This window comes from Lampris incognitus, chromosome 2, assembly GCF_029633865.1.
Source record: "Lampris incognitus isolate fLamInc1 chromosome 2, fLamInc1.hap2, whole genome shotgun sequence".
Classification (NCBI taxonomy): Eukaryota; Metazoa; Chordata; class Actinopteri; order Lampriformes; family Lampridae; genus Lampris; species Lampris incognitus.
In genome coordinates, this window is record NC_079212.1 from 143,480,177 (window position 1) to 143,496,730 (window position 16,554).

Genomic DNA, 16,554 nt, shown 5'->3' on the forward strand with positions numbered 1-16,554 from the left:
CTGAGCCATCCCGGTCGCTGCGCCACCCCCTCTGCAGGTCCGGGGACGGCTGCAGACTACCACCTCCTCCAATACGCGTGCAAGTCCTCCAGCCCATACGACCACATAGGTCGTATGTCCTCTAATACGACCCACAGGAGCGTTTCCTAAACTAGCGCCCCTACCGGCGGCAGGAGATATGCCACAGATACTTTTCGCCTCTGTGCATTGTGGGTTTTTATCTACTTTTTACAGCGCCTCATAGACAGGCTAATAAAGGTAAGTCGTCAGTAAATAGTGAGAAAAACTATCTGAGAACAACAGAATATGTAGTCAGTGCGTTTCTGTGTTGTTTCACTGTCTAGTATGGTAACTACGATTGCTATTGGCAGCACGGCCGCTAGAGGTCGCTTAGCTTTATAACGTAACTGTAGGTCGTAATACGCTGCTTGTACAAACGACCTATGGGGTCGTTTTTTGGTGGACAGTCTCTACAGCTCGATGACGTTTTAAGCCCCCAACGTACTCTTCAAGGCAGCGCTGCATGGAAGGCACTCCCCGCCCCCTACAGTTTCAGCCAATCACAGCACTGTTTAGGGTTAGGGTTAGCGCCAGTGCTGTGATTGGCTGAAACTGTAGGGGGCGGGGAGTGCCTTCCATGCAGCGCTGTCTGGAAGAGTATGTTGGGGGCTTGAAACACCATCGAAGGTCTCTACACGTGGAGTCGCCAGCCGCTGCTTTCCACCTGATAGTGAGGAGTTTCACCAGGGGGACGTAGCTTGTGGGAGGATCACGCTATTCCACCCCAGTTCCCCCTCCCCCCTCTGAACAGGTGCACCGACCGATCAGAGGAGGCGCTAGTGCAGCGACCAGGACACACACCCACATCCGGCTTCCCACCCGCAGACACGGCCAACTATGTCTGCAGGAACGCCCGACCACCCCAGAAGTAACAGGGTTTTTTCCTTTTTCTTCATCATCACACCTGCAAAATAATATTTACCACTATGCAATACTATATTAGGCCTCATGCCTCGGAGAGAGCAGCCTTATCAGAGCCTCCTTATAGACCCTTTCCCGGCTGGTGAACAGTCATCGCGTCATTTTGCTGCCAAAATGCGCGGGCATACTATGCGTGACTTAGGTCATAAACGGGTCTATAGCAAAGCCCTGTTCTGTTACCTGTAGTGCTGCTCGTGCATGGATCTGCACCCTTAACCATATTTCTTTTACTTTTTATGCATATCCTTAGTTTTGATAGCTAAACTTTGTGCTAAGTGAGAGCAGCACGCCCGGTCAAACATCTTGTACATAAGCACACTTGGCAGATGACAGCTGACTTTCTGTATGTTTTGTTTTCCAGAAATGAAGACAAGTGCTTATTTTCCCCATTCCCTCCGGATCTCTCCATCGCTCCGCGTCTCTCCGAGGGCGGGCGATGCACTTACCGAAAGACCACGTGGCCCTCGTGTGGGAGCCACGCAGGCCTGACACTCACGCCTGCGAACCAACTGCCGCTGCTGCAGCCACATGTGCAGCGTCTGAGATGCAGCGTGGGCGCCGTGGCGGCCAAGAGGCAACTGTGATCGTTGACCCCACTTTTGTTTGTGCCTGAATAAGTGCGAGTTTGCCGGTAAATGGGTTTGGTATTCCACTCCTGTTAATGGCCGGTTGCTGTTACGCTGCGTTTCAGCACGGTGCCGTACGCCAGCTTTATGTTTGTGTCATGCAGCTTCAAGTTGTTGATGGTGCATGTAGGCGACACCCAGATGGCATCCGGATGTGGGCCACTTCAGGCAATGATGCGGTACTGATGGCCTTCTTCTGGCCCTGACAAAATGGATGTGACCCTGAAGTGGCCCGTGTGGTAAATGGTGAATATGGCCCAAATATCACAAAACTAATATGGGCCACCTTTGGCAAATATGTGGCACATGCGGCATTGCTATGGCTTGGTTCTGGCCCAGATCTGGCATACAGCAGCAGACCACCCAAGTGCCATCATTCCACGCGGTATGTGGGCCGGATGAAAGTGCCGAGTGTGGGATGAACGGGTCCGGGCCATAGCAATTTTGCTATCTGGGCAGACAGGTCTGAATCCTGGGGCCCAACATAGGTTCAGAGTCCACAGGGTTCATGAAAAATATATGTATCTGAAAATCATGCCATCAGCCAATTCCTGCTCTCCGCAGTCCAACAGCACTGACGGCGCCTTGATATTCATTCATTCATTCATTCATTCATTCATTCATTCATTCATTCATTCATTCATTCATTCATTCATTCAGTGTCCTCTATTAATCCCCTTGGGGAAATTCAGTTACTGCAAATTAACCCATCCTAGCTGTGATCTGTGTAGCTAGGAGCAGTGGGATGCTACCTTCATGCTGCACCCAGGGACCAACTCCAGCTCTTTTCCCATTGCCTTGCTCAGGGGCAATGGGATGCTAGAGCCTATCCCAGCAGTCACTGGGTGAGAGGCGGAGAGACACCGTGGACAGGCCGTCAGGCCATCACAGGGCCGACACACACACACACACACCTAGGGACAATGTAGTACGGCCGAGTCACCTGACCTACATGTCTCTGGGCTGTGGGAGGAAACTGGAGCCCCCGGAGGAAACCCACACAGACACGAGGAGAACATGCAAACTCCACAGAGGACGCCCCAGGACCACCCCCAGGGTTGGACTACTCTGGGGCTCAAACCCATCTGAACCCATCTGAGAATACTTTTTCTTTTTCTGACTGCACATTTACACTAGATTACCGGATATGAGCCGCATTACTTTCACAGTAGGTTACTTTCGTTTTTACGGTAAATTATTGTGAAATGACAGCTGGATACCGCGTCCTCACAGTAGTTATGCCATCAGATTACTGTGATTTAGCAGTAGGCTCCTGTACAATCCCGGATGCTGGAGCCTATCCCAGCGCTGGGATAGGCTCCAGCATCCCCGCGACCCTGAGAGCAGGATAAGCGGTTCAGATGGATGGATGGATGGAAACCGGAGCACTCGGAGGAAATCCACCGCAGACACGGGGAACACATGCAAACTCCACACAGAGGACGACCCCCGGGTCATATCATATCATCAGGGTTGGACAACCTCGGGGTTCGAACCCAGAACCTTCTTGCTGTGAGGCGACAGTGTTAACCAAAAGGCCAGCGTGCCGCCCATATATGACGTATATGATATGGGAAAGGAAGGGGAGGGGGGGTCCATCACATCAAAAAATACAAAATAAATGTGTTTGGTTTATTTTTGGGGGGGGGTTGCAAGTTGCACGTTTTTTGCATGTTGCATGTTTTGCACGTCGTTGCATGTTGCGTGTTTTTTGCATGTTGCACGTTTTTTTGCATGTGGAGGGGAATAAAATGTCAACGTGGCGGCCGGTTAATGTGGGATTTCCAGGCCTACTGACAAACGAACAGCGTGTATGTCATCAGCATATTCATCCACATCATTCAGATGTTTGACTTGAGAACCGACCCACCTCAGAGGTCACAGACCACACACGCCACAGAGCATATGAGAAACAGTTGCATCCAATCAAATGCCACATAACGACCATCTCAGGCCACACAGAAACAAATGGGTCAAGTTCCACTGCTGGAGCGTTTCTGACTGAATTAGCCAGATAGTTCAGTTCCTCCTGCCCTCTCATCGCCAGAACACATACTGAGGTGGTTCCGGGTTTCACCAATCATGGAAAACTCTGAAACGTTGTGATGTCAGCACATCCCCCCCCCCCAATTCAACCTCATAGATGCAGCTGTGGGTGCAACACTAACAATTCAACATCTGTTCGCAATACTGGGTATTTTCCGTCTGGGCATTTATCTTATATTGAATCTGTGTCACAAAAAGGCCGTCTACCCTCCTGCTGACTCGCTACAATGACTGACGGTTCCTGTCTCAGTCAATAAACTGGAAACCAGCAGCTGTAGCTGTCAAAAACTACTTTTTTACATTTAAGAGTATATAATGAGCTATTCAGTCAAATAATTAATCATCTGAAGGTACTTGAAAAGCTACTACAACAAGCACACCTTAAGACAGTCACCGTTCAATTATTATTTTGTTTTATGTGTATACATCATATATATATATATATATATATATATATATATATATATTATTTTTTTATGTGTATACATCATATATATGTAGATATATAAAATTGTTTTGTGTATACAGTCATATTAATATAAAGATACATATATACATGTATGTTTGTAAGTATGTACAAATATATATACATATATTTACATATATACACGCATATATGCTATACATATACATTTATACATTTATACATGATATGTACCGACCTTCGAGATCACCGCCCACTTCCACCGAGTTGACTGATCACTGCCAGCTGTTTCAGCTTCCGCCTTCGTGAGCGGCGGCTTCGTGAGATCGATAACTTTTATTATTTTTTTACTAGTTCTCTATATTCTGCCCTAACCTCCTCATTTTGTTCTGATTTAGCTATTTTCTGTGCTTAGTTCAGTTATTGCTAGATTCTCTAGTTTCTTTCTATATGAATCTTGTGTTTGGTAGGTAGCTTCTTGTTCCCAGTTTGTTACTAGCTTTGAGCTTAGCCTAGCTTAGCAGTTAGCTCTATTACATTTGCAGTCAAAGCAGCCTCGTTAAAACGATGGTTTGTGGTGACTGCTCCGTAGTTACAGACAGGTTGTCTCTACTAGAGAGACGTGTCCGTGAGTTAGAGCAGCTGCTTTCGGCTAGGATTACGTTAGATGTGACGGGCACTCCAGATAGCCTTAGCCCCGAGCCTGACAGCAGGCCTGCTATTGTTAGCACTAGCTGGAAAGGCTTAAAAAAGCAAGCCATCGGTCATGTGGCCTGGTCTGCAGTCACCTCTTAAGTTTTAAGACAGCTGTGGTTAAACCTCTACTTAAAAAACCGCATCTTAATCCAGGGTCTCTTAATAACTATCGACCAGTCTCTAATCTTCCGTTCTTCTCTAAAGTACTAGAGAGAGTTGTGTATCAACAACTTTCGACCCATATAGAAGAAAACCATCTATATGAATCTTTTCAGTCGGCTTTCAGGCCCTGTCACTCCACTGAAACTGCTCTGACCAGAGTGGTAAATTATCTTCTACTGGCGATCGACTCTGATTCCACTTCTGTGCTTCTACTACTGGACCTCAGTGCAGCCTTTGACACCATTGATCACTGTATACTTTTAGATAGATTAAATTGTAATTTTGGCGTCTCTGGTTTAGCTCTCTCTTGGCTTAAGTCCTACTTATCTGGAAGAACACATTGTGTCTGCTATAATAATATATATCAAAATTTTCTGACGTTAAATATGGTGTGCCTCAGGGCTCAGTTCTTGGCCCTCTACTTTCCTCTCTTTACATTACACCTCTTGGCCAAATTATACGCAGTTATGGAATAAATTTCCATTGCTATGCTGATGATACTCAGCTGTATGTGCCTATAAGGGCTGATGATCATACTCAAATCACTAACTTAGAGGCCTGCTTGGCTACTGTGAAAAACTGGATGTCACTTAACTTTCTGCTTTTAAATCAGATAACAATCGACAACTCTGTGGTTTCACAAAGTGTGGCAGCCAAAAATCTTGGGAGTTATGTTTGATCCCAGCCTTTCCTTTGATAAGCACATTAAAGAAATCACCAAGACTGCCTTTTTTCACTTACGTAACATAGCTAAAATTTGGTCTTTTCTCTCCATGGCTGACGCAGAGACTCTAATACATGCATTTGTTTCATCCAGACTTGATAACTGTAATGTTCTGTTCTCAGGTCTGCCACATTCTAGTACTAAAAGTCTTCAGATGGTTCAGAATGCTGCTGCTAGAATCCTAACTAAAACTAGGAAATTTGACCATATTACACCAATTCTTGCCTCCTTTCATTGGCTTCCTATCCATGTTAGATCAGAATACAAGGTGCTTCTGCTGACTTATAAAATCCTAAATGGGCTTGCCCCATCCTACCTGTCTGATCTCCTTAAACCTTACATGCCATCTCGAGCACTTCGTTCTCAAAATACAGGGCTCCTGTGTGTACCCAAAGTTAAAAAGAAGTCAGCTGGTGGCAGCAGGGCCTTTTCCTATCGGGCTCCATTGTTGTGGAATAAACTGCCTGCTGCCATCAGACCATCGGAGTCTGTTGAGTCCTTTAAATCCAAACTTAAAACTCATCTTTTTGCCTTAGCTTACAAGTAGTTGCCTTTAAGTTGAGTGCTTCACAAACTGTACTGGATGGCGGGTTGGTTTTCTGTCTCAATGAATTTACCAACCACTGTTCTGCCGACGAGATTATCAAGTATAGATTACAGAGTATAGATTATGACTAGTTGATGACTTAACTGATTATGACTGATGACTATTGCAAACTGTTCTCTTCTCTAACATGTCTTCTTCTTTCTCTTTTTCTGTGTTTGAATGGTGTCAAGAGAGTCTCCCTTGTGTGCACATGCAGTCGGTTCTCCTCCCAGGTCTCCGTGGTGATGGTGGTCGCCATTTGGATGCTGCCTGCCATCCCCCTCCTCACATAAGTTTTTTTTTTTACATGATGATGCTGGTCACGTGGCTTGGGTCCTGGACTGCTCCGTTGGCATGTGGACACTGCTTGGCATCCTGCGCATCATATTCTTCATACATTTTAGGTCCATTATAATTCTGTTATCCTCTTTCAATGTTGTATTGTGTAAATTGTGTAAACACAACATCCATTGCACGCTGTCCGTCTTGGGAGAGAGATCCCTCCTCTGTTGCTCTCCCTGAGGTTTCTTCCTATTTTTTCTCCCTGTTAAAGGGGTTTTTTAGGGAGTTGTTCCTTATCCGATGAGAGGGTCTAAGGACAGGATGTTGTGTTGCTGTTAAGCCCACTGAGGCAAATTTGTAATTTGTGATACTGGGCTATACAAATAAAACTGAATTGAATTGAATAATAGTATGTATATATGTATGTATATACATATAGTACATATAGTCAGACAGATAGATAGATAGATAGATAGATAGATAGATAGATAGATAGATATATACACATACATACATACATGCATATATATATACACTACCGTTCAAAAGTTTGGGATCACCCAAACAATTTTGTGTTTTCCATGAAAAGTCACACTTATTCACCACCATATGTTGTGAAATGAATAGAAAATAGAGTCAAGACATTGACAAGGTAAGAAATAATGATTTGTATTTGAAATAAGATTTTTTTTACATCAAACTTTGCTTTCGTCAAAGAATCCTCCATTTGCAGCAATTACAGCATTGCAGACCTTTGGCATTCTAGCTGTTAATTTGTTGAGGTAATCTGGAGAAATTGCACCCCACGCTTCCAGAAGCAGCTCCCACAAGTTGGATTGGTTGGATGGGCACTTCTTTGAGTAGATTGAGTTTCTGGAGCATCACATTTGTGGGGTCAATTAAACGCTCAAAATGGCCAGAAAAAGAGAGCTTTCATCTGAAACTCGACAGTCTATTCTTGTTCTTAGAAATGAAGGCTATTCCATGCGAGAAATTGCTAAGAAATTGAAGATTTCCTACACCGGTGTGTACTACTCCCTTCAGAGGACAGCACAAACAGGCTCTAACCAGAGTAGAAAAAGAAGTGGGAGGCCGCGTTGTACAACTGAGCAAGAAGATAAGTACATTAGAGTCTCTAGTTTGAGAAACAGACGCCTCACAGGTCCCCAACTGGCATCTTCATTAAATAGTACCTGTTAGAGCCTGTTTGTGCTGTCCTCTGAAGGGAGTAGTACACACCGGTGTAGGAAATCTTCAATTTCTTAGCAATTTCTCGCATGGAATAGCCTTCATTTCTAAGAACAAGAATAGACTGTCGAGTTTCAGATGAAAGTTCTCTTTTTCTGGCCATTTTGAGCGTTTAATTGACCCCACAAATGTGATGCTCCAGAAACTCAATCTGCTCAAATAAGTGCCCATCCAACCAATCCAACTTGTGGGAGCTGCTTCTGGAAGCGTGGGGTGCAATTTCTCCAGATTACCTCAACAAATTAACAGCTAGAATGCCAAAGGTCTGCAATGCTGTAATTGCTGCAAATGGAGGATTCTTTGACGAAAGCAAAGTTTGATGTAAAAAAAATCTTATTTCAAATACAAATCATTATTTCTAACCTTGTCAATGTCTTGACTCTATTTTCTATTCATTTCACAACATATGGTGGTGAATAAGTGTGACTTTTCATGGAAAACACGAAATTGTTTGGGTGATCCCAAACTTTTGAACGGTAGTGTATATGTGTGTGTGTGTGTGTGTGAATATATATATATATATATATATATATATATTAGCAGGATGGGTCACTTTGGATTCGCCTGCAACTCATTAACACATAGTTTATAGATTAATTTCATGATTAGAGTAGTTATATGCAAATGTGTAAGTTTTAATTATTAAATCAGTAATAAAAATATGTGGGATAATAATGTGATGTAATAAATCACCAATGAATGTCACACATATATTTGTCAGTTTGTAATGGAAACGTGTTCCCGTGCGAGGCTTTTGTACAGAAAGTCTCATAATGACCTTCTCAGACCGCCGTCCAGTCATCGGAGACCGATTTACCTCCGAGACCGTCCTCTCAACATGAAAGCCACTACACTTACATTCTCAGCCCTTTCTGTGCAACATTTTTTTTTTAACCTGTCAAAATAAATGAGGTGCCGTGCACCTGCTGCGATACCAGTGTAGCCGGGCTGCAGTCGGTTAAACTTACTTTCCTGCTAGAAATACTTTTCATCAAATCTCAGCATTGTTGCTAGGCACAGCTGTCCATCATGCAGGAGGGCAGAGAGGTTTTTAGAATAACATATTCTGAAGCAGCCCATCCTGACATTAAGTCTTGGTCTTCACATGCATAACACGAACCAGTAACACTATATATATATATATATATATATATATATATATATATATATATATATATATATATATATATATATATATGAAGACAGTTCGGAGATGCTATTAAAAAGACATGCATGAGGAATTTCCCAGTGCACAGCACGTATACAAATACATTTACACAGGAATACAAACAGTTTAACCAGCGGTCTGGCACTCGGCTTATCCGACACATCACATTTTTGCCTTTCATGGTTTGCCAACACTTCATCCCAGTCATCCAGTACCATGCAGCATACCCATGAGATCCCCCCCTCCCCCCGCTCAGATACTCATAAATATACGGGGAGGGAGGTTAATTAGACACAGGGGTTCCTCATTGGCTGGATGAGCCAGCATTGACTGTTCCTGCGTCCAAGCTAATCCTCAAATCGCACCTGCGCCTGCCATGAAAATGCAGTTTACAGGTATGTACACTACCGTTCAAAAGTTTGGGATCCCCCAAACAATTTTGTGTTTTCCATGAAAAGTCACACTTATTCACCACCATATGTTGTGAAATGAATAGAAAATAGAGTCAAGACATTGACAAGGTTAGAAATAATGATTTGTATTTGAAATAAGATTTTTTTTACATCAAACTTTGCTTTCGTCAAAGAATCCTCCATTTGCAGCAATTACAGCATTGCAGACCTTTGGCATTCTAGCTGTTAATTTGTTGAGGTAATCTGGAGAAATTGCACCCCACGCTTCCAGAAGCAGCTCCCACAAGTTGGATTGGTTGGATGGGCACTTCTTGCGTACCATACGGTCAAGCTGCTCCCACAACAGCTCAATGGGGTTCAGATCTGGTGACTGCGCTGGCCACTCCATTACCGATAGAATACCAGCTGCCTGCTTCTGCTCTAAATAGTTCTTGCACAATTTGGAGGTGTGTTTAGGGTCATTGTCCTGTTGTAGGATGAAATTGGCTCCAATCAAGCGCTGTCCACTGGGTATGGCATGGCGTTGCAAAATGGAGTGATAGCCTTCCTTATTCAGAATCCCTTTTACCCTGTACAAATCTCCCACCTTACCAGCACCAAAGCAACCCCAGACCATCACATTACCTCCACCATGCTTAACAGATGGCGTCAGGCATTCTTCCAGCATCTTTTCATTTGTTCTGCGTCTCACAAACGTTCTTCTTTGTGATCCAAACACCTCAAACTTGGATTCATCCGTCCACAACACTTTTTTCCAGTCTTCCTCTGTCCAATGTCTGTGTTCTTTTGCCCATCTTAATCTTTTTCTTTTATTGGTCAGTCTCAGATATGGCTTTTTCTTTGCCACTCTGCCCTGAAGCCCAGAATCCCGCAGCCGCCTCTTCACTGTAGATGTTGACACTGGTGTTTTGCGGGTACTATTTAATGAAGATGCCAGTTGGGGACCTGTGAGGCGTCTGTTTCTCAAACTAGAGACTCTAATGTACTTATCTTCTTGCTCAGTTGTGCAACGCGGCCTCCCACTTCTTTTTCTACTCTGGTTAGAGCCTGTTTGTGCTGTCCTCTGAAGGGAGTAGTACACACCGGTGTAGGAAATCTTCAATTTCTTAGCAATTTCTCGCATGGAATAGCCTTCATTTCTAAGAACAAGAATAGACTGTCGAGTTTCAGATGAAAGTTCTCTTTTTCTGGCCATTTTGAGCGTTTAATTGACCCCACAAATGTGATGCTCCAGAAACTCAATCTGCTCAAAGGAAGGTCAGTTTTGTAGCTTCTGTAATGAGCTAAACTGTTTTCAGATGTGTGAACATGATTGCACAAGGGTTTTCTAATCATCAATTAGCCTTCTGAGCCAATGAGCAAACACATTGTACCATTAGAACACTGGAGTGATAGTTGCTTGAAATGGGCCTCTATACGCCTATGTAGATATTGCACCAAAAACCAGACATTTGCAGCTAGAATAGTCATTTACCACATTAGCAATGTATAGAGTGTATTTCTTTAAAGCTAAGACTAGTTTAAAGTTATCTTCATTGAAAAGTACAGTGCTTTTCCTTCAAAAATATGGACATTTCAATGTGATCCCAAACTTTTGAACGGTAGTGTATATTTAAAAGGGTTTGTATGAAGCAAGATGCAACGACTGCGACAGTGGAATAATCCTAAATTCTTGAGGCACCCAATTTACAAATAACCTGTTAGGTAGGAGTTCAAGTGTGGCAACTACACCCACATGACAATCCTGGGACTAGAGCGTACAATACACATTAGATAACTACAACCACAATGAATAAACGGCTGAAGAGAGAGACAGAGGGATGTGTAAAATTAACTGTAACAACTCTGATTAACGGGATTGTCATATCTAATCCCTCAGCAGTCACAGTGCACAAAGTCAAGTCAAAGTCAAAGTATCTTTATTGTCCCTTGCAGGGGAATTAGTTTGCAGCCAGTATAAAAACTCTCACACAAAGACAAAACACGCAAACACCAAGGCGGAACTGACAACAGGACACAGTGGGCAAGGAGAACCAAAGTAGGTCAAATATAAAATATAAAAAAAAATATAAATATAAAATATACAAACCAAGGAAACTAGCGAACAGCAGACAACAGATAAATACTATCTACTATTTAACAACTGGATGGCAGTGGGGACAAAAGAAGCCCTGTGTCTCTTAGTCCTAATACAGGGCATCCTCAACCCACGACCTGAGGTAACGGCTCAAACTCTGGCCGAAGGGGGTGACCTTGGCACTCCAGAAGGGAAGCAGCCTTTCTGAACACCCTCCTGTTATAAAGGTCAGTAAGCTGGGCGTGACTTCTGCCTGAAATCTTGCTAGCCCATTTGATGAGTCTATCAAGCTGTTTTTTATTGGCCAGAGTCAAGTTATCAAACCAAGCCACAATACAGTACATTACAACTGTTTCAATAAAACTTGTATAAAAGAGAGTCATCATCTGGGAGGAGACATTACATGTCCACATGTTCCTCAGGAAAAACAGTCTTAGTTGGACCTTCGTTGGTGTGGAAGCAACATGAGTTTCAAAGCATAATTTTTTGTGGAGCACAACCCCCAGATATTTGTAGCTGTCCACAAGCTCAATGTCAGCACCTTTAATGCTGGTTGGCACAGGACTAGGAGGAGTCTTTCTAAAGCGGATCGCCATGTCTTTAGTTTTAGACACATTTAAGTGGAGAAAGGAGTCATCACACCAAGACACAAAATCATCCGTGTTGTTCCTCCTCCCCTTCAAGAAGACTTACAATCACTGAATCATCCGCAAATTTGAATATGTGTCTATTGGTATGGTTGCTATAGCGACAGTCATTACTGTACAAGATGTAGAGTAACGGAGAGAGGCAACAGCCCTGAGGGGAACCGGCTGAAGAGTACAGCTGATTGGAAAAGCAGCCATTAACCCTCACACACTGGGACCTATCAAGAAGTCCAGTATCCAGCCAACTAGATTAAGACCCAGTTTGAAAAGATGAATTAGCTTTTCTGCTAACAGATGTGGCTGGATTGTGTTAAAAGGCTGAGGAGAAATCTATAAACAACAGCCTGCCATGAGCATTTGTCCCCTCAAGATGGCGGTACAGAACATTTAAAATTGTTATTGCGGCATCTCGTACACCCCTGTGACGTTACTTTATTAGAATGTGAGAAGAGTACTTTTATTTTGAAGTTTATTTGCTCCCTCTAGCCTACCTCACGTGACTTTAATTCAGGAAATAGTTTGCTGTCTGGTAGTCATGGTAACAGTACAGTCCAGCTTTCCATGCGGAGTTTCATGTTTGCCCAGCTCCTGTGTTTATTGCTTCTGCGTTTGTGCCTTGGAGAGCATCGTCTGTAAGTTCAGTTGTGACATTATTAAAGTGATCGATGATGTCCGTTATAAGAACTTCGTTGCATTCATGTTGATATGAAAATAGCTATGTGTAACGTTAGCTTCTCCCATTTTCTGTTAGCTAGTTAGCCAGCCAGGCTTTCGGTTGCTAGTTAGCTGTGTCAGCTCCGTGGTAGAAATGTCACGTTATTCTGTCTGCCCGTATTCCGCCTATATTATAGCATACTGATCTATGTTATACGTACATTATTTACAATTAGTTCATAAGTCATGTGTGATTTCGTAATTCCTAGGTTACGTACAGCTATTTACATGCAGTTATGTAGCCTACAATTATTATTTATATGCAGTCATGTGTTATGTAGTTATGTCATAGACATGTGATAACATTTTATAATTTATGCGATGTTTATTGAAACATTCTTCCTCTGTATTGCCCCCCTATACAGTTTTACAAAAAAGGTTTGAATTCTCAAAGTTCTTCAGTAAAGTTCCTCAACTTGGATCGGGACTCTGTATTTCTTTGGGATTCTTCATGTTGGCTATGTGTCGGCCTGTTTATAGATGGACACAAACACGTAGGACAGAATAACACGTAGGACAGAATAACACATAGGACAGAATAACCCCCTATCGGGCCTGTATGCAAATTGCAGTGGATCAAGAGATTTCTCCACCTGCGATAAAAGCTCGTTTTTAATGAGCTTCTCAAATATCTTCATGATTAGAGAAGTCAGCGCTACTGGTCTATAGTCATTTAATGTCACAGGGGTTCTAGTCTTGGCAACTGGTACAATTGTGGAATGTTTCCATAATTTAGGGACCCTCTGTTGCTGAAGAGATAGTGTGAAAATATTGTGAAATATTCCACACAACTGTTCAGCACAGGTTTTAATAACCTGGCCACAGATATGATCAGATCCAAGGCTTTTGCTAGACTTGGTGACTTTGAATTGTTTTTCCACACTTTTGATATCAACAGTCCAAGCTGGGGGAGCTCTAGCGCTTTTCTTTAGTGCGCTCAGTTTGAAATCATGATTATCAAATCTCAAGTAAAATTAGTTTAACGCATCAGCCAACTGTTTATCTGAATTAAAACCAGTCAGAGCGCCAGTAACCTTTCTACTGGACTCCTATTTCTAAACTTAGCACAAAAAGTAAGGAAATGTGTGTTTGGTAGATTATTTCTTTGTTGTAACGATGCTTCTTGGCAATAAATCTTATATCAGGCAGCTGATTGTCAGCACCTGGGGTATCACAAGCTCAAAACAAGAGTCAATAGCAACAGCAAAATAAGCTGTTTAGCATTGGCAGAGAAGATTTGGCAAATTTTTCATGGGCGCAACCCACATACTCAGCCCTGCTACTCATCCCACAAATGCATGTTCCTTACACATGTGGCGCCATTTAAAAGGGAGATAAACAGGCTTTCCAACGGTATAAGATTTATTGACAAGAAGCATTGTTACAACAAAGAAATACTCTACCAAACACACATTTCCTTACTTTTTGTGCCAAGTATATTTGACTCCTATTTCTATGCTGGTCCCTTCATGTGGACCTACTATCAGACAAACACAATGTTGACCAACATCAGACTGCATGACGCTTGGGTTTTTGAAAGGACTCATGATGACTTCAACTCGTGAAGGTAGAAGTGAAGGTACTGCATCTCATTGTGAACAGTAGTTGGAGGTACTGCCTCTCATTGTGAACAGAAGTTATCTCCCATCAAGGTCATATCATGATACCTGATGCGAACACCTCCTTTTGTCCACCTCATTGTGAGAACAGCTCTTAACGTAAAATGCCGTCACCACACATTGAGCCCAAAAAAGATGCCGTGCACCAGCTGGTACATAATTTCCTATTGAGAGAGCAGGGTCACCACACCTAGTAGTGACTCTACCATCAGTGTTGCACACGGCTTGGCTTTTTTGTTTTGCCACTGCACTCCAAGTTCAAACTATTTGAACTTTAACCGCACTGATGTTGACCTTTCAAAGTGTGTCCAGTCAGATTTTGGCTTTGTGTAACTGGAAAGAGCTCAACAGCTCCGCATGGCTCAAACATGGGCTAGAAGCTAATGCTAAGTGTCTCAGGTTTCCCCGAGCTATTTCATTCAATCATCTTCAGCCACTTCTCCGGGGTCGGGTCGCGGTGGCAGCAAGCTAAGTAGGGCACTCCAGGCATCCCTCTCCCCGGCAATGCCCTCCAGCTCCTCCTGGGGGATCCCTAGGGGTTCCCAGGGACATGTAGTCCCTCCGGCAAGTTCTGGGTCTACCCCAGGGTCTCCTCCCAGTTGGACGTGCCCGGTAAACCTCCAAAGGAAGGCGCCCAGGAGGCATCCTAATCAGATGTCCGAACCACCTCAACTGGCTCCTTTCAATGCGAAGGAGCAGCAGCTCTACTCTGCACTCCCTCTGGATGTCTGAGCTCCTCGCCCTATCTCTAAGGCTGAGCCCAGACACCCTACGGAGGAAACTCATTTCAGCCGCTTGTATCTGCGAGCTCACCCTTTCGGTCACTACCCCAAGCTCATGACCATAGGTGAGGGTTGGAACGAAGACTGACTCGTAAATTGAGAGCTTTGCCTTCCAGCTCAGCTCCCTCTTCACCACAACAGGTACGGCACAATGTCCACATTACTGATGATGCTGCACCAATCCGCCTGTCAATCTTTTGAACCTTATAATGACCTAGGACAAAAATGTCAACTGTCAGACAGGGCTACCAGTTTTGGTTTCCTATGCCGTTAACGATACAGCTAACTAGTACTAGCAATTTAAGCTACGCTGCTGGTTAAGCTAATGTTCACTTGTCAGTGCTTGCTGCTATGGGCCCAACTAAGAAGCATATGTAACTAGGAAGCTGCTCATCACATGCGGGCCTCAAAACTGACTTTTTTCCTTCCATCCTGGTACTGTTCCCAACTCTATCAATTCTCCCAAATTCAAATTTATCATCCCAAAGCTGGAACTCAGTTTCTATGTCTGTACTCCACAATTAAAAATTGATAACAGGACAAACACAGGGCAGTTATTTGTGCCCTTAGTCTGAGTCCATGAACAAGACACTGCAGGGAAAAAGGCAGCGAAGGTGAAACAAGTGAACTTGCAAAATTAGTAAATTTCAGTGCATGATAGCTGTGACTGAAGCAACATCTTTCACATCTTGTGTCTTATCATTTGGAGGGTACATGGTTTTTTTTAAAATTTCAGGAGCATTAATCACTAATTCGAGAGCAGGGATTGCAAAACAGCATTGATATACAAAAAAAAAATAAGAAGACAGATTTCCATATCAACTTTGTTTTTCTACTATCTGACCCCTGCTGAGCCGCTGAGACCTCAGTTGAAGAGAAAAAATCAAGAAAAAAGAGCCTACATTGCCAATCCAAATGCCCACTGTAGTCTGGATCTACATGATTCATCTCCTAATGTACTCCTTAAACAATGCCAATAACACATTTTTGAAATTAATACACATAGTTAAGACTTCCCTGACAGGCCAAACTGCTCGCATTGAATGTGCATGGCCGCCCGTCTGCTATCGATGTGGCAGAGCGCACTTAACAAAAAGGCAAACAGAATAAAGATCACAATGTCTGCAAAACACATCACCCAAAATTATCGTACTGTTGAAACCCCCCACATATCAGCAACGAAGATCCTGTAAAGGTACGATGGACACAAAACTGAGGGGGCCGCAGTGGCTCAGGAGGTGGAGCAGGTCATCAGTCCTCGGCTCCTTGGAAAAAGTGTTGAGGTGTCCCTGAGCAAGAACCTAACCTCTAGAACCTAACCTCTAGAACCTAACCTCTAGAACCTAACCTCTAGAACCT